Consider the following 17,856-nt stretch of genomic DNA (forward strand, 5'->3'; position numbering starts at 1 on the left):
TAGTGTCGAAACGGTGCGAGAACGATTGGGTATATATCGCATTAATTTTATAATGTCTTGAATATTACCGATCGTTAGTTCGAATCTGCAGGATCTTTAAATGGTCTTGAAACACTACAGATGCGTGTGAAAATAGCGCATTCGTGGATTCAACGTGCTGGATGAAAATGTGCGCACGCTTGCATCGCTTTCATCTCTTGATATATTCTAAGTGATATCCTAGGCAAGTTTTTGAAAAAGTTTGAAGTTGCAATTCCAGGAATTCGTTGTCAAAAAAATCTCAATTATCGAAAAGTGCAAAATCCTCTGTAAATTGCTCAAAATCAGTATGTAATAATTCATAAATGAGGTTTAGGATCATATCCTTTTAGGGAATTATGAGGCACATATGGAGGTACATTTTCCGCCTAATTTCATTTAAATTCAAGGGAGGACCAAAAATGGCCCAAATCGCAACCCCTCTTTTGTTAAAAAAATTTATAGAAATTGGATCAGTGACAAAAAAAATTATCATTTAACATCTTGCAAGAAATAAAGCCATAGAAGCAGCGTAGAAGTTTAAATTTCTTTACAGTCGTAAAGAAATTTAAAGCAAAGTATTATTCAATTCTTATTGACATTTAAGATTTTTGAAGGAATAACTACGAGAATCAAGGAATTGAATTTAGCACAATCATATATATTCCCTTAAAAAATAATATTAACGTATTTCAAATCTGTTACAAAAAAGGAAGAATGAAATTTTCATCAGCTCACCCTGTATATAAAATTGTATTCACGCAGATCGTGTGCAAATAAAAAATGCAAAAAAGTAGGGAAACTGATTCAATGATAAAAATGCCACGGCAATGATTATTACGTATAAGAGTAATATTTAACATTTATACGTAAGATAAAATCTTACGTATAAACGTCTTATATGAATAACATTCACGCGAACGCCAAAGAACGAACATCTAATTTTGTACTTCTAACAACTATCAAATATCTTTGATGATAATTGCGACAAGCGACGCGTGCCAAAGATTTGCCAAATTGTATATACTGTATTTATTTTTATAATGCTGATTGGTTATTTAAAGTTTAAATAGCAACATTGCTCACGTTGAACTTTACAACCTTTTAATATTCGCGCGATTAATATGTAACCGTCAATTTCGCACACATGCTGAGGGTGCATGATTGATGACAGAACTATTACCGAAGCGGCAAAACACGAGATGTTAGAAATATCTCATTCTCGTCGCCATTTATACACTCACTCTACAATCGATTTGTTGCGAGAATAAAATAATATTCGCGTGATAAGTCATGGGTCTTCATTTATCAAGCGAAACTTGTCGGTTGACATTAACGTTGCGACATAAAATATCGTCGCGCAACATAAATTTTACATTTTTTAAATAAAGGAAACTACTTTTCTCATATGATATACAAAATTAGTATTTTTTTAACAATAAAAATATATAAGAATTCTAATAATAAAAATATATAAGATAATTCTAATAATAGTACATTACATTTTATTTGTAATTTATATAAGTGGAATTTGCAGTATTTCGTAGCAATTATAATCGACAGACAAGAAATTCAAAATATTTTCAACTTTTACATATTTGTTTTAAAAGTATTCACATAAATTTAGGTATAAAATATTGGATTTTGCGAAAAGTTCTGCGGTTCTCAAGAACAAGTTTAAGTGGTCATGTACTTCTTGCAATTTTCAATTTCTCTGCCAGTTCTTGTACTGTGTAATGAAGATATTCGGCGATAACCTGCTCCAGTAGATCACCACAGTGCAGGGACGCCTAAATCGCGCCTCATCTTTGAGAGTGAAATCACCTTGTTGAAATTTCACAAACCACCGCCGAACTGTATCATCAAAAACAGTACTTTGTCCGTAAACTTTACAAATTTTACGTGCTGTCTCGTACGTGTTCTTGCCGTTTCTGAAGTAAAAAAGCATAATATTGCAAAAATGCTATTTCCAATTCTCCATTTTTAGGGCACAACAGAATCGAATATACTGAACGTATGCCATTATGGACGGACGCACTGTTTAAACAAAAGATTGCTCTTTCAACCTGAAGTTTGGGCTTCCTCATTCAGTATTAGCGCAAAATTCAAACTGGTATCCGCGCAGATGTGAGAAAACCGCATAACTTTTCGGATGACCCAATAAATTCTAATGATAATTTATTAAGCTACGAGTATAATTCATTTCGCACTCCTTCCCCATAATTTCATGACTCATTGACACGCAAGAAATGCGAAACATTTTCAACTCACAAATGCGAAATCTTCATTTCGCTCTTACATACACAATTTTCATTAAGCGATCCTATAATAAAAAAATACAAGATTATGTACGTGGGAAGACGAGTCGATCTTTGTCGATATACATGTGAGCAAAAGAGAGGAAGATCAATGACCGCGTAATAGATACAAAACAAGAAGAGAACTAAGCTAACGTCTTCGCCTAAGGAATCTTTTATACAGTGCAGGCGGCGCGTCAATGCTTTTATTGAGATCGTGACAGAATTCGTTTTTTCTTTTCGCGAAATCGCATACATTTCCATTTTTATTCTTGCAGCAGAAATAAATAATAAATATCAAGCAAATAAACGCAAATCTGCATTTTCCAATATAAATACCTAAATTCCTTCTATGCTAATTTTAGTAATTGTATAAATGATTTCACTGTTTAATCGTGCATGTATACTTTTCATCGATCGTTGTAATCGAATACAACTTAGAGTCCAGTTAATAAAAAATGTTTACATATATTTCAAAGTAGATATATATTTATTTGTATATATTTTCTTTCTATATATATTTTTTATCTCACACACATATATATATATATATATATATATATATTAATATACATTTATAAATTTAATTTTAAATAATATACTTTCAACCAACGAGTTGTATACTTTTCATATAATGATAAAAATATTAACGCAACCTTGTGATCTATTACGAGATTGTAGACGAGTTATCGCAATTAAATGCAAAAGAAAATGTATTTTCCGCTTTTATTACTTAAAACATTATTCAATATGTTACGCAATTTATTCTGTTATCGGCGAGAGCGTCATTTGTCATGTCATCGATTCGGAACGAGTGATAGCTGAACGAAAACGGAAAGAGGTTTCGAGGTTGGAGGATGGAATGTTCGGGAGAGGCAAGTAGTTGACCATTCACGTCGTAAATTGATCCCTTGACTTCGCCTAAGTGGCGCGAATGACTGTCATGACGTCATCCAACGTTTTCTTTTCTTCTCTTTTATCGTAAACCTTTTTGACTCATTGACAAACTCTTTCTCGCCACTCAATCGATATTATTTTATTAGTCGTAAATTGACGAAAACTTACAATATATTCTTTCTCGATAGTTCCAATACGACTGCGCATGGATATTTCAGCAGCAAGTACAAATTTAATAATTATTAAAATAATAATAAATATTCCAGTTTATACGGCTAATAATTATTGATAAATTTTGGTATTGAATAATTAGATAAATACACTGTGCTACCATCAAAACGAAGTCAATCCAAAGTAAAAAGGAGAAAAAAGAAAATGACGAAGGGAGATTCGAGCGTCGCAGAACACGAAGTTTAAATGGAGATTGTTGAGAATTTACATAAATTAATGTTAACACTGGCGCAATTGAAATACAATCTGCACGAAATGTCAGCCGCAAAAAATAGCGTTGAATGCGTTCGTTTTAAATAAACAAAGGCCATACCATTCATTTTCGTACTGTCGGATATTGAATTTCGTCGAATACCTCGACTGTGTTACGAAGGCGAGATTGCGACATTCATATGATTATTTACGATTGTGTGTATGTACCATAATTATCGTTGGAAATGGAAAAGATCACACAATAACTGACCCAGTTAATCTTTCCATCTTCGATGTAAAAAAAAAAGACTCAATTCTCGACGAAATCACTCGTAGTCGAATCAATTCGACGGATTCCTTCGACATTCCTCAAATATCATGCATGTTGATTTTTTTCTCGCAAAATAAAATCGTGTGTTCACAGAAAGAATGGATAGAGAATCGTTTGTGCCCGTTTATACCTTCATTATTTTCGTTTGTACCTCAAGGGATTAAAAAATACAGCGTTTTTCATTTTTGGAGCAACTCTTATAGATACAGGGAACTCAGCTATTTTACGAGATATCGAAAAGCGGCCAACGGCATTCGAAAGAGAATCGTTTGTACCACCGTTGTTTTCATTTGTACCTTAAAGGATTCAGGGATAGTGTTTTTCTCTATTGAATAGCGTTAATGAAATTAAAATATCTGAATGTGAGGTTCTGGTTATTTTTTAACCACTTTGTATTTGTTTATTTTTTGAGGTACAAACGAAATGAAAGGTGGTACAAACGGGTACAAACGAACTATGTTATTATTTTTTAATTTTTGTAAAGTCGGGTTCCATGTTCACATAGTTAAAAATGTTTCAGACAAAAGTTGTAAAATTAAAAAAAATCTATTTACTGATCTTATCGGTTTGACCTTAATTAGCGTCGCCAAGATTATAACGAGGTTGCCTTGAATTTTTTAAATGAAATCCCCCATTTTTATTGCATATTCTGGTAGCTTGTCTCAAGAGCTTTCCAAAACACTATAATAAAATATTTTTCCATTAAGCACTTTTCGAGTTATAAGACTTGAAAGTTACAATACCACCGGCATTAACATTATCCAAGGTATCCGGACAATAGCTAAAACCTTTTGAATGTTGTTCAGGATCATGATGATGAGCTTGACAACATGTGTTAAGGTCATCATCATTGGAGATTGTTCCTCTTTTTTATCAAAAAATAAAAATTTTTTTAAATAAAAATAAGAGCAACAACCTCCAATGGTCATGACCTTAATATACATTGTCAAGATCATAATCCCGAACATTCAAAAATTTTAACTGATGTTCGGATATCTGGGATAATACTAACGCTGATGGTACTATTTTAAAATCTCATAATTTAAAATTATTAAAAAAAAAAATACTATAGTATAGTGTTTTGGAAAGCTCTGGACACAAGTTATTAGATTCTGGAATTAAAAATAGGGTATTCCATGTAAAAAAATCGATGTAATTATAATCTGATCTTGGTGATGTTACCCAAGGTCACAATAATACTATTACTTAATGTGCTCCTAAAAATCCTAAAATTTCTACCTCAAATATTTTCTGGTAAAAGGCGTAGAAAAAAAGATATTCGGGGACATTAAGATAGCCCACCCTATATATATATACTCGTCCGCACTACTTCTTGAGGTAATTCGGGATTCAAAAAGAAAAAAAAAGCTGTATAAACATAGATCCGGAAATGAGTTGTTTTCAAGTTATAGCCACTTTTACGTTTAAAAAATTGTAATTTATTATTATGATTTATTACAATTTATTTACGATTTTTTAAACATACAAATGGCTATAACTTGGAAACAACTCATTTCTAGACCTATATTTATATAGTTTCTTCTTAGGTTCCATATCATCATCTCAAGAAGTAATGTAAGTTTCTGGATATCCTGTGAATATGCGTGCATGTTGTGTACATCACAACCAACGATAAATAATTTTGTAGCATTAGATAATTCTGATGAGGAAGAGGGACTTGAAGAGAGATAAGGTCCTTACATTCGCCAGACTTCAATTTGGCAACCTAAAACCTTTTGTTGTGTTTCGTGAATGCTCCCTTATAGTGATTGATATATAACTGTTCACTCGGGGCCCAAACTGGGCATAGTCCTTTTAATTTATGATCTTTTAACTTAAGATAGTAATTTTATTAGTATCAGAAAAATTTTAATAAAATAAGAATTACGTATTCAGCAGGCAATAAGAAAAAAGCAATAATTGTAAGTATCTAGGTTGCGTGATATCATTGACTAAAATATCATGCAATTGCTCTGTTAAAAGAGAATCGAATATTTTAAAGAGATTTTGAAAGGAATATTTTTAAGCATCAAGATCCACTTTGTGTTGGTGTTTTCTCATTTTAGTTGTTTGAAACATTCCGCAATTCAGATACTTAATTTTAAAGAGATTTTGATTATTCGGTAAAAAAAAAGAAAAAATCTAAACCCATGAGAAATATAACACTATAATCTATCAATTGAGTCTTATCGTTATCAATGCACACCATCGACAGTTAGATCGGATCTTTTCTCTCTTAGCGGTAACCACTTTGCGAATGCTCTTCTTGCCGAGATGGAGAACCTGTACCATTAGCGGGATGTTGAACTTGCCTCCAACCTGGCCGCCTCTATACGCGAAGACTCCCTGAGAACGCCAAAGGCGATTATAATGGTATTCTGGTATGCCAAAGAAGATTAAGGTGCGTTTGTGACTTTCGACTCGTATTATAAATGAAAAGATTATAATTGCAAAAGCTCCTAAATCTGTCATAAATAAGAAATCTTCTAAAAAATTAGCAGAAAAAATTATTGTAGAGATTAAAAATTTATTAATACATGTAAGAGTGTATATTATCTTTCTCTTTAAAATTATAAAACGAGTATAAGACGACAATAATCCCAATCGAAGATTTTCGAATAAATCTTAATACACATGTCGAGTGATTTGGTACATTTAAATGATGTAAACAATATATGTATATGTAGATTGTTGAGTCAGACTGAATCTTCTCCCTCAACTCATATAGATTACACCGTTAAAGCCTTGAGGTTAGACACACCTACAATATGGATCGATGTTAATATCAAATTGTGTTTAGAGATCGAGAAACATAGCATTATGTATCTTACTAAAAATTTTTAATGCATTTTTATGCACCCCGATATAAGTTAATAGTAAATAATGAAACATAAGGACCTTAAGTACCTTCATAAAAGTATATAAATACAATTAAAAGTAATTTTATATTTAATTTTATAATTTATTAAGATTATTATATATTTCTAAATGGAAATAGATTTAACACACATGTTCTTTCGTAATCTTCTCGTATGTAATTGCCTTTGCTAATAAATATAGCTAATAAATATTGCTAATAAATAATAAATATCTATACATTCAGAAAGCACGATTTACACACGATTGAGTTATATAGTCTAGTAACGAAATAATAAGTAAATGCGAACAATTCATGCGTTCTATAATGAACGATCAAGATGTAAGATTGATGATTCTCACACGAATGATTAAAAAATCCTATCGGACGCAGAAACGCGGAAATTTTATGAGAAATATAGCATGTGGAAAGGCTATAGATGATTGTGCATGCGGAATCGTATGACGTGTTCCTCGAGGTGACCGAAGAAAGTATATACTCGGAGAGAAAAGTCGCGTCTAGTTCGTTCCACGCATATGCGAGTATAAACGTGGGCACACATAACATGCACGCGCGCGTGCACATGATACACGCGTATACAACGTGTGTTCTAAAACGTGCGTATAAAACAAGATATTATTAATTCACTAATTTATCCAACACAATACGATGTAGCTGCAGCCGTAGGAATTGAATTGATTTTTCTTTAAAAACAAAAACTAATGCGCTATACAATAGCGCAGACATTGTGGTGTGTTATCAAATATAACAAATATATCTATATCCAACGAAATATAATAATTAAAATACTGGTCGCTTGTAGCATATCAAAATAGTAGAATAATCATAATGTAAAACTAACGGAGAATGTTAAAGATTTTCTAATAATATAAAGATATTATTAGAAAATCAATCAATTAAAAATGATCAAGATATTATAGTTGAATAAGAAAAAATATAGTTGCTCACTTTTTAGATTAATTCAATTTGCGAATCTTTAAAGGAGTTCATGCATTTTAGGCGATTTGGAAAGCACGCGGAGAACGTTGGGTTCACCTTTTTTCTTATTCAATTTTATTTGCTGAATCCGAAAATTGTAGTTAAAATTGTCCTAGTATCCGGGAAAATGTTTTTTTTTTACATTTTAAACAGAAAAAAGCAATGGTTGATTTTATCACTATGTTGAATCATATATCTGCGAATTTCTTTTTGTTTTCATAAAAATAAGTTTCGATGTTATTTAAGCCTTCATCCTTTTTCATCAGGACTTGAGAATCTACAAGTTACCTTCAGTTATGTACATATTTTAACTTTTGCATCGAAATATCTTGACAAGTATAAATGATGCGGAGAAATGTTTCAGATAAAAGTTATACGATCTAAAGGGAAACAAATGATAAAAATTAATTTTTTTTAAGGGTAACTTGCAGATTCTCCAACCTAATGAGAAAGGATGAGGGCTCGGATGAGGGTTTAGGTAACATCAAAACATATTTTTATAAAAACAAAGAGAAATTCACTGTAGACAAAGCAACGTGTGGTTGCTTGTTTTCTATTTAAAATATAAAAAAAAAAGTATTTTCCGAATACCAGGACAATGTTAACTATGATTTTCCGATTCAGCAAGTAAAATTGAATAAGAAAAAAGGTAAACCCAACATTTCCCGCGTACTTCCCAAATTGCCTAAAATGCATGAACTCCTTTGTTGGTTTTGAAAAAAATATTTTAAAATAATTTACGTATAAACAAAATTATGTAAGTCGTTCATAACTTACTAGAATATCATTAGTAATTGCTTGTATTATTCTGTGTATTATTCGTATAAATGCTATCTTACTCGATTTGGGCGTTAGTCGGTATTAATCGGAAGATTTTTTTATCCCTCGCAAATATTCGTATAAAGCAATATAAAACAGATTCGATTGGAATTAACGGTCTCAACAGAGCGCGAATCGAAAGATAAATCTGGCGACCACAAATCGATCAAGTCTCTAACCGGTGTGTCAGCAATAAAACTACATTCGACACAGAAGGGGACTACATATATTTTTCTCGCTGCCCGATACCCTTCGTTTCACGATTGCGCGCCGAAACCTGTCTCTCTCTCTCTCCCTCCCCCTTTCTATCCCCTTCTCGAAAAAACGACTTCCTATCTATCTACCTACCGAGAGTCTATTTATCTCGTTGAGTAGTCGCCAAGAATCTAAATTCAACGTTGCCAGGCCTCCAAGACTTTTTACGTATCAATATAATAATAAAGAAAATTCATCCACATCGGAAATTCGTGTTGCGATTAAGGGCCGGCAGGAGTCACGGTAAAGACCTCTGTCAAAAACAAATTTTTCTTATCCCAAATTACGGATAAAATATTGATAAAAACGCAAAATATAATTTCGCTATCAGGAAAATTGCCTGCATCTCTCTACAGAGCGATTTTTTGGAAAAAATGAGCAAAATAAAATTCTATTCTGATCTATCGTGTACTAAGGTGCAGAGACAATCTTATTTATTATATTACTTTAAGGACCAAAGTGCAAAACCCGGCTTTGTAGAAGGTTTGGCAGCTTCGTAAAACATGAATCAGTGAAAGGCTCATTGCAAAATACTGCTTCTACAAGACGAAATATGGAATCAATTCGGTCTTACCTGCACCGGGATTAAGGAGCAGATAATTTTCCTGATTGTAACACTTTAAGAGTGAAATTGCAAAATCTGACTCTTTCGTACCTTCGTAAGAAATAAGCTAAAAGAAGTCTCATAAATATTACTTCTAAGAAACAAAATATGGTAAAGTACAGATATGTATCTACACCGTCAATGAAGTGTAAATAAGGTGTAAATGAGTTTGCCTGTCTCTCCTGCCGGCTCTTAAGGAGATTAAATCACCGCAACAATAAGTAACATTCACTTGATAGATCGTAACTGTACAATGCAAAACAATTTGTATCATTAATCATTACTATTAAGACAAAAAAGTGTAAAAAAAAGCCTCACTTAAATAATATTTTCATAATTACTATATCATAAAAAATATATATAGGTATATATATTCTGTAATATATTTTATAATAAATTAACTAATATAACCGTTATTTTATCATATAATAATAAATATTGTATATTAAGTATAAAATAATCATAACGTTATTTTATTTAAAATTACTACATCGTTCAAAATTAAAATATGATTTGTAGGAATGCAGAGATAAAAAAGATATATGAAAATAAAGGATATAAGAATATTTTGATTAATCAAAATGTATTTACATATTAAGCAGAAAAATTTATAAATTAAGCTGTAATTTTTATAACGAAATTATTATAAAAATTAATAAATTTATCTCTTTAACTACTTGTGAGTTCTCTACAGTTTTCTACCGAATTAAGCTTCGGTCAACGAGATCGTGTATCAGCTGCGCGACGAAGCAAGAGAAAGGCAAAAAAAAATCAACAATGCCGGAAAGAGGGAGCGGGGGAGGGAAAGAGGGAAGGAGGGCGAGAGAGAGAGAGACCTCCAACAAATGGCGACGACTTCTACGCTTTTCTCATCCTCGCACGCATCGCTATTTTGCGATCCCAAGCAAAATTTGCCGCTGTTTTGCATATTTAATCTCCATTTTTGTGTCTAATAATATACATTCGCCGATCATACAACTTTACGTATGCGTGAGCGTCCACAAGTTACACGTACCTACATGCACGCACACACATATGCAGTCATAGCATGGAACGAGTTTCAAATATGCGTAAACGGGAGCGGCGAATGTAGAAAATAAAGGCAAGCTCTCGGCATCTCATCATGCATGCCACAGTACTTCTTCGAGATACCTAAATATGTAGATACAAACACGGTACTGTCCATAAAATATCGATGAATTTACGATGATAAAAGTTTTGACATGCCGATGACATTTATTTCAATTTTGTATCGGAAAATTTTGGGAAATTTTGTCACGCGCGCAATATAAAGCTCGATAATCATTCTGCGATAAAGAGAACAAAAAATCTTTCTGAATATGTCAGATAAAATAAAGTTTACTCGCTTAAAGTTGATTTCACATGTGATAAATAAAAATATAAATAGAAAGAAATATCTCCTCCTTGTTAGAAATTGCAGCACAAAAAGTTAATCTCTCTCTACCAACAAAGATTAGTTTGTCAGTTTCAATTTTTTAATCATTATTTTAATTCTAGGTACATAACTGTTAAAAAGAGCAGCTATAATATAATTCGACATTAAATTACTGAATTTATTTCATATTAAGATGTATCAGTACATATAAAGAGTAATTAGATTCGTTTCGAAAATTAAAAAAAACGGAGTTTGCATGGAGTCTACATTGCTCAGGATCCTGCAGGATATTCAAAAATTTTAGAAAAAAAGAACTTTTGAAAACAAACGTTCCTTACAAAAAGAAGAATTTGTGATTGTGTCAAACTCTTGACAACTTGGTTCTTGTAAATTTTCATTTGACAAATTCTTAAGTAATAATCTCTCATCCTAAATGCTTTATTTAAAAACTTCAGGATATTTTCCAAAAAATAAAACCAATTTGGTTAACGACTGCAATCATTAGGTATGTTGTAACTTTCAAGATTGGCTGTGTGGAGCTCGGTGTGGAGTATAGCTTTTGAAAGTAAAATTACGTCAATATCCGTCGACTTAATTAACAAGTTCACCGCGGACGTTTACGATTACGAAGACAGTTGCGGAAACTCGCTATGTAGATCGGAACTCGGGGTTAGACGAATCTGCGATATCCATCGTTTCGCGAAAGAAGCGACGTGCGAATCATGTCTTACGAGGGGAAAGTTTCTATATATCGTTTCTATATTCTCTTTCTCTCTCACATATTGCGCGTGTGCGCGCACAGTTTACACAATTTACATGGAAAACGACACGACTTCGGAAGTACATAAGTTTCTTCAGCTTCCACGTCGTAAAATGCCGCGATGAATCGATAGCACTTATGCGCCGCGAAGAAAGGCAGAAATCGAGGGAGCGTGCTCGCAAGAGACGCGGCGCGACCTAGGTGGAATTTTAATTCCCTCACGTTAAGAGTTCGCTTAACGCAAAGCAACACTCGGAGGATATTCGCTATCAGAAGCACCGTGGATGTGTGTAACGATATTTCTCGTCAAAAGCTAAATTCTTTTAATATCACAAAACAAATAATAAAGTCCACTTGCTTATTTGATAAACAACAGATATACAAGAAGGTCAAAGACGAGCAAAGATGAGCACATAAAGATGTAAAATAAATTAATAAATCAACACGTAATAGTAGAAAAGGAGAAACATTTCGGCTTTACTTGGTCTTCATCAAACTCAATAAATTACACGAAAAGATATAATAATAATTAAGGAGCTGTAACGATTATAAATTCAACCACATCGGAGGATTCATTATCAGAAGCACCGCAGATGTGTAATGATATTTCTCGTCAAAGGCTAAATTCTTTTAATATCACAAAATAAAATCAAAGACGAGCGCATAAAGATGTAAAATAAATTAATAAATCAACACGTAATAGTAAAAAAGGAGAAACGTTTCGGCTTTACTTGGTCTTCATCAGTCTCAATAAATTACACGAAAAGATATAACAATAATTAAGAAGCTGTAACAATTATAAATTCAAATAATCACGTCAGAAGTCACACGCATAAACTACAAAACAAATATATATAAATCGTAAAAATATAAATTATTATCGAAGTACATTTACAAAAGTCAATGTAGTAGATAAGAAATTGAACCATTTTCACGTTCGGAGGCGGAAAAAAGGTGAAGAGAAAAAATAAAATTAAGCTCTTATCCGCGTCAATTAAAAAAAAATGTAAAGATGAATCTATAGTCGAAACAGAAATATATGCGTAAAGTCAAATGGTATAATGTTTCTTCGTCGTGAAAAGTAACGAGTGCGTTTACATAATCAATTATACAAAATAAAGAATTTTTGAATTGTGACCGAATCTTCTTACATAACTAGTACATATTACACTGCATTATCGATATCGGCGTTTCTTTGTATCGACATTTCGGTCTAATCTTTAATAAAAAAAAAAAACATTAAAACATAAGTAATATATTTTACAATTAGTTGTGAATGACATAATTTTTTTTCCTTGAAATTATATGCATTTTACGAATGTAAATAGAATAAAATTTCATCAATTCTTTAAATAAACTGTACTTACATATAATAGATAAAATATTGATAGAACTTTGTGTATTTTGTTTAAATAAATTTCGAATATTTTCTGATTTTATAAACGTAAATTTCTAATTTCACAAGTATTTTTTGATGATGTCTTGAATTACAGTTTATTTAAAGTGGATTTTACAAACTTCATTCGATTTCATATGTGTTTATCGATTGCAAACACGCGTACATCGAATCTGTGTGGAAGATTCCAATATTGCGCACTCGCAGATCCGCTTAACCCAATTAAATTGCATATCTCAACACGCCGTTAATTGGTTCGGTAATATAATCTGCGATGTATACAAACGCATTGTTGGTTATATAAAATCGTATGAAATAAAATTAATAGTATTGTTACTACAGAAATTGCGTAGAAAATTAATTCCATTACTTCGGCCATTTTATATATAGATAATACAATGTCCTTTGTATGTAAATAAAATTCTATTTATAATTGAAATAAAATATAATCCTTTTATCGAATATAAAACATATATATACCTATATATATATATATTTTTTTTGTGATATCGTTATCCTATAATTGTCTATAATAGCTAAAAAAGTTAAAAAAAATTAGTTTTTAATTAAAACAATAAAGATTCAAATATATAACTATTATTTGCACTATTAAATGCACATCAGGTACATTGATTAATTTGGAATACGATGGCATTGCGAGACCAGATAAATAATAAATAGTAAATCTACCGTTGCGTATATCGCGACAACGGTATTTCGATACGGCGCAAAATATTATTTATTGGTTTTTGGCCGGATAAGGTTATCGAGATATTAATCGTCTATGACCGGCGCAAATGTCAAGCGACTCGTTCTCGCGCGCGTGAGGACGCGTGCGAAAGAGGACCTTTACGCGGCGACGACGAAATATCCTTATTTTCAATTCTACGCGTGAACGTTTGATTCGACAAATGTGATCGTCATTGTCCCCGTCGTGTTGCGCGACGCAACTCGTGCGTAAATCTTTCTTAACACGCTCATGCCGCTTTTTCGTTCGTTGACCGCTGAACGATGGTATTTTCCGTGCAACGTGATGTCCGGGATCGATGGATCAAACCGAATCGTCACGTCATGGGTATAGCCGCTCTTCATTCATCGAGCACGGATGAAAATATGCTGATTCTTTACGTTCAACAGCGAGCAACGTAAATCGCTATGCCATCGTCATCTGTATTTCTTTTCAATAACCGTTCATATTTTCAAACGTAGAAATTTCTGTTTACATTTATTCGCGATAATAAGAAATAATTTCGAAAAACTTGCTACAGAATTATATAACATTTTACTATAGAATTAATGTAGTTATGATATAAGAAAAATAAATATAAATGGCATTCCACTTGCTATGATAAGAATTTTCTATGTAGTACATAATTATGATGTGTGGTGCAATATTTGTACCGTGGATGATAAGACATCATCACTGGAGATATTATTACTACAATTTTTTGTTTCTTGCTCCATATAAAAATTTATATCAAAAACAATTGATATAAAAACGTTACTAAAATAGGCACAAGTTCGAAGCAATTTGACTAATTGCAACATTGTGTAATATTTGTTGTGTTACAATAAATGTATGTTAATTCTGTTTTAATACAAAATATTGTCACACACACCATTTTAATTACGAAATGATTATTAATTAAAAATATTAATAAATGTTTATATAAAATGTCAATTTTATTATCAAATTAACATTTAAAATATTAGTCTTATTAAATAATATTTAATAATATTGTTAATAAAAATATTTTTGTTTTTTCTGCATTGAATTTTGTACATTTTGTACAGCTCTTATTCTTTATAACAGTAATAACTTTCTTTATTACGTATAATAACTTTTTAATCATTATTTGTGATTATATTTGTAAAATACAATTTTATTTCACAAATACATATAATAATGCCACGTGAGTCACCGATGACATGGATGATAAATCATATAAAATTGATTCATGGAACGTGCTACATAAAATAATGTGAAACAACTTGATGCGTAAAATGTTAATGTTAGAAACAATGTTTCTCAAAAGAACTCTTCTTGCAGTCTGTGATTTATAATAAATAAAAAATGTAAAAAGTATTTTATATCTTGTATTAATATGCAAAGATAAATTATACGTCTGTGCTAATTTTCAGAAGAACTTTGACTTGTTAAAATTTGTTCCCTATACTTTTAAAATTAATTTACTTCGAGAATTATGCTGAACTATTTGTCGAACAATAAGATAATGTACTCAATTGTATTTTATAATCGGCTGTTTAATTCCCTTTGCGAATTGCGAATTCCAAATCGATTTCAACACACATGATAGTCCTTCTATAAATAGAAACACAGAATAACAAATGAATGATATTGCGACATCTGATAAATTATGACTAGTTGTTTGGACAATTCAGATAAAAGAAATCAATTGCTATTTCCCACTGTCAAGTATTAATACAAAGCATAGAGTATTAATATTAAACTACCGTCATTTGAGATTGATTTAAATCCCCAAGGATTGAAAACTTTTTTTTTTTTTTTAAAAGAATCTCAGAAGTCAAATACAAGAGGAACTTTACTTGTTGTAAATTGCTAAATTTTAACCAGAGTACTTGATTGGTTCGTACAACTTCGTCAATCTTCCCTAATGTTTACTTCCATTTCAGAGAATCGGTCAGTTCGATTTTCCGAGTGATTCATTTAATAATCAATCGACTGTGTGGCACGCACTTGTCAGCGACGCGCAAGCGAGCAATCGACTCCGAACGTGGGCGTCACACACACAACAGGTGTTTCCTGCGTGCGGAGTGTTTTCCAGTTATTCCGAGAGGGCAGCCTCGCTCTTTCTCTCCCATCGCATTTCTGGCTTGACCCTCTCGCGATGATCAGAGATCTTCGCGAATGTTTCGTCGTGTTTACATTTTCAACACGTACATTCCCAAAAACACGTTCAACGACGACAACCATTCACCGACCACGATTCATTTCCTTCAGCTTTCACGTTTACACGGGATCTTCGGTATCGGACGGATTGTAAGCTCCAAAAATCGATCGATTAAGTCGGGAACACGTATAAAATGCGTCACAATCGCGTGAATCTCTATCGGCATTTGCGTTGGCACGGCGTTGTTCGTTTTCTTGCGGAAAAAGACGCGTATTATCGTCGGCACGCAAAAACAGAAACACGCCGTGCAGTCTGAAGTTCGTCGATGAGGTTCATTAATATTCGATGCCATGAACTGTGGTGAGGTGATAAAAGCTGCGCCGCGCTACCATGAAAAGGGAAAGAGATAGAGGGGGGGGGGAGGGGAGGGGATTGGAAAAGGAGGTGGAGAGAGATGCGTCTTCGCCTTTGCACAGCGCACACTGTCAACTGTATCTATTGAACGAAAGAGACCCGAGTGCTGTGGAGCGATGCGAAAAAGATATGCGATGTAGAGTGCATAGAATGCGCGCGCGCGCGCGCACCACACACGCACGCACACACGACACACACACACACACACAAAACACACACACACAAAATACCAACACACACACGCACACACATTATACCAAACACACACACACGCTGACGAGCGCGCAAAGACGAGGGTGTAAGGAAGAGGATTCCGTGGCGATTCTCGCGCGACGGCCTCCCGTCCAGCTGCAACACATCGCCGTCGCGCCGCTTCGCTCGTTGCGACACGCTCTCCGCGAAATCGCGGAAATATGGCTGCCGCGCTGGCATTTGTAAAACCGCGTTCCCGAACGAATCGCGCGCGCAAAGAAAAAAAAAAGAAGAAGACAGTTTCTCCATTTACCTCTCGTGTACGATGCCCGTGTTTCCAGATCCCCGTGGTCCTTCACGCTGGTCAATTCAGGTGCTACCAACACGCGTGAGAAAAGTGGTGGGGGAAGAAAGAGAGAGAGAGAGAGAAGAGAGGAAACGGATCTCCGATGACACTCGAACTATACTCATCACAGGTCGCGTTCAACGTTTCTCCGCACTCTCGCGGCGACTCGACTCTCCTCGGCACCGCACGCACGGTTTCTCACACACGATCGAGTACGACGATGGCGACAACGGCGACGACTGTCATTCTTCGTTGACCACGGCCACCGCCGTCGACTTACGACCAACGACGCGCGGGCAAGCGTCGCACCGAGCGGAACACCGGAGACGTGGGGTGTGTGGTACGCGCGTAAGCGTGCGCGATGCACCGACGGGAGTCCGGACGACGCGCTGGCGACGGCAGGAGGCGACGGTCGCTGGTACGCGGGACGAGGGTGGCGGCATCGACGGGCGCGAGAACCGGAGTCAACGCGAGAAGCGGAGTCGACACAGCGGTAACGGCACTGGCAGCGCGGCGAGGAGACGCGCCGCGCGACACGCGCAAAGAGATACTGCTGGACTGCTGGTACTAGTGATACTGAAGCGCTGGCCCGAGCGCCGTACTGCATCGCCGCGCGCCCGCCGCGTCGCAGTCGCACGGGTCGCACACCACCACCTCTCTTCTCGCCTCGCGCCGTTCTCGGTTCTCGCGCGCGCGCGCGCGACGCCCGCGCCGCCGCGCGGCCGCTGCTGCAGACTCTCGAATATTTATAGAGACCCAGCGCATTGTTGTGTCCACGCGTTCCCTTCGCGCCTCAGGGACGTCGCGCGCGGCTCCGGTGCCGCGAGCCACGGGCTGCCGCCGACTCCGCTTTTGTGTAACTGCAAGGTGAACGTATGCAACAACAAGGGGTGTCCGCAAAATTTTTTCTAGAGCTTTTTCTAAAGACATGATCCAAATTTTTAGACTTAGCATATATATATATATATATGTATATATA

The 17,856-nt window shown here is 34.5% G+C and overlaps 1 protein-coding gene and 1 long non-coding RNA gene across 7 annotated transcripts in view; one reads left to right on the top strand and one right to left on the bottom strand.

The window, feature by feature from the left end:
• Nucleotides 1-17,856, bottom strand: part of LOC105457976 (histone deacetylase 4) — a 147,851-nt gene that overhangs the window by 70,311 nt on the left and 59,684 nt on the right. For 4 of the 5 annotated variants that reach the window (XM_011702968.1, XM_011702969.1, XM_011702971.1 and 1 more), the window contains exon 1: nt 16,845-16,932. The exons of the other annotated variant lie outside the window; for it this stretch is intronic. The gene's annotated coding sequence lies outside the window, so the exon portion shown is untranslated. Of the gene's footprint in view, nt 1-16,844; nt 16,933-17,856 lie in introns of those variants that run through there. 5 annotated transcript variants of the gene reach the window in all.
• LOC105457974 lies at nt 2,951-3,762 on the top strand. Of its 2 annotated transcripts, none has more exons than XR_975468.1 (3): nt 2,951-3,190; nt 3,401-3,436; nt 3,526-3,762. It is a non-coding gene; the product is annotated as an uncharacterized LOC105457974 (long non-coding RNA). The 2 variants fall into 2 exon arrangements; XR_975469.1 differs by having other exon boundaries at nt 3,401-3,432.

Source organism: Wasmannia auropunctata, unplaced genomic scaffold (assembly GCF_000956235.1).
Source record: "Wasmannia auropunctata unplaced genomic scaffold, wasmannia.A_1.0 LD334844.1, whole genome shotgun sequence".
Taxonomy (NCBI): domain Eukaryota; kingdom Metazoa; phylum Arthropoda; class Insecta; order Hymenoptera; family Formicidae; genus Wasmannia; species Wasmannia auropunctata.